Source organism: Argentina silus (assembly GCF_951799395.1).
Source record: "Argentina silus genome assembly, chromosome: 16".
Lineage (NCBI taxonomy): Eukaryota > Metazoa > Chordata > Actinopteri > Argentiniformes > Argentinidae > Argentina > Argentina silus.
The window spans coordinates 4,825,532-4,828,031 of NC_139670.1; positions in this window are offsets into that span (position 1 = coordinate 4,825,532).

A 2,500-nucleotide genomic window follows, 5' to 3' on the forward strand; every position below is an offset into this window, starting at 1 on the left:
CCTGTTATTCATTCTCCCTGGTACATAGCCTCGTTGCTGGGATGCCTGCTAGGCACAGGCAGGAAATGTCACTGTTGGCATCTATGGAGGGCTTGCACGCCAACCCAAGCATGCTCCGAGCACCTGCGGCCCCAGCTCCCCGCCACTGGCCACACACACACACAGACACACACAGACACACACACACACACACACAGACACACACACACACACACACACACACTGGCCTGCTTGTTTGTCAACCATCCATTCCCCCACCATAGTCAGGCCTGTCTAGCCCTGCTCCTCGGCCTAGTGAAAGAGCCTTCAGGTGTGGGACAATGGCTGTCTCCTTTATGGGAGGGGTTCACTGGCGGTTGGTGTCTGAGGCCTGTAGAAGGTGCCATGCAGCTGCACTGGGCCTCCAGATAAGACAAAGACCCCCCTCTCCACACACACACACACACACACACACACACACACATATACATATACATGCACACACACACACACTCGCACATGCACATGCACATGCACACGCACTCACGCTTGCACACGCACACACACATACCCACCACACACATCACACACACACACACGCACACACACACACACGCACACACACACACACACACACACACACACACACGTACAGACACACACACACACACACACACCATCCCCTTTAGACCAGCTGCTTCTAGTCTACTCAGTCAAGGGCACATTATGGGCCTGTTCAGAGTGACAGAATACCATTCTGATAGAAATATGCTGAATACGCTTCTCTCATATAGAATAAGGAGTCATGTCAGATACGTGACATTTCTATCTGTAACACTGGGAACATGTTTTCGTTTTCTCTTTGCATACACCCCAGAGGACTATAAAGACTGTTGTTGTAAGGAGGGAAGCAGTTGTTTTGTTCTAAACTGGGATGGCTACAGAGACACAGAGACACAGAGGAGCCTTGTTGTTGACGGCTGTCTAGAGACACAGGGCTGGTTTTGTGTAAACGCTTCTATTGTTGTTTCTCCAACAGAGACGAGCAGCAGACATCTCCATTTATACCCTCGTTTTCCACTTCATTTCCATGCTAATTTGGGGACAAAACAAAAAATCCCATCTACGTCAGTACTATAGTGACCCAGCTGTAGTTTCTAAGCAGGGGGAGAACCAATGGTCTGGCCTTGGGGCGTGGGCTATACTTCATCACAACTGTCTCAGTCCAATCAAAGGCTCTATATACAGAGTAAGAATGTCTAACATCGTAGCATGTTTGGTCTGAAGTTCTCACAGTAGAATACTCACAAATTCAGGAATGTTCAGCATGTTTGTATGAGAATTCATATTTTGGGTAAAGATTGAAAGACTATCTCATACCATTTCTAAGCCTAAGCCCCTGCCAATATCTGATTGAAGAGAGGACCTTGACGCACAGATCACTGATCTCATAGAGCAGTTTACACGTCACCCACAACGCTTAGCTCAATAAAAAAAAATAGATTTTGGTTGGAATTTCATGGTTGTGCAATGCCATATCACTCTGTTTTCACAAGGAGGCCTTGCTAAATTGGTTGGATTCCTTGTTGTAATTGGGTCTGAATCCTTTCTGAACTCCTTGGAGTAAACACACGCACACGTGTACACACACCCACACACGTGTACACACACACACACACGTGTATACACACACACACACACACACACACACACACACACACACACACACACACAGACCTTCCACCATAACAACGTGGCCTGTGCTACGTCGGCCTGTTGGGAAGGGTAAACACGTGGGCGTTGTGTTTGGTTTACGTTTATCCGGTTCTGAGTGACCCGATAACACAAGGTCAGGCAGCCTGACCACAGATGTATGACACCGCAGAGCTCATAAACCTTGATAAGACGTGGCTGCACGTCCAGGACTGGCTTTAGGGGAAGACGAACTGCAGTCGAGGAACGACATCTTCTGATCTGGTTTAGATTTCGAATCTAGTTGGTTTTTACATGTGTCTTAGGGGGTGTTGAGCCAATTCTTCTTGTTTTGATTATCCACTCAAGAAACCATGGCCTTATCTGTTTTTACTGCAGATAGCCAATCCTCAAGACAACCCAATCTAATAGGCATCACCATTCTGGAGTGAATAGTGAGGGATATAGATGTAGATCGGGAAGGAGGGAGGGAGAGAAGGATAGAAGGAGAGGAAATTAAGACGGGCTCTTGGATGTTCTCCGAATGCGGTGTCTTCCTCTCAGGCCCGTACCCTGCAGACTAAGGTGACCTTTAGCACCTGTGTGAGGACCAGCTTATAGGCCACACGTGGAGAATGCCTGGCACTACCACCCTCCCTTTGAAGCAGGCAGTGGAGAAGGACAGCTATGTGCCACTGCTGGCACCACTACCATCCTGTGCCATCTGGGCATTCGCAGGGCGGGGGCCTAGTACGGACCTGGTATGTCCACGACCTCCCTTTGTGACGGGGCTGTCATTCGGGGCTGTCGGGGGTGTTGACATCGCCCT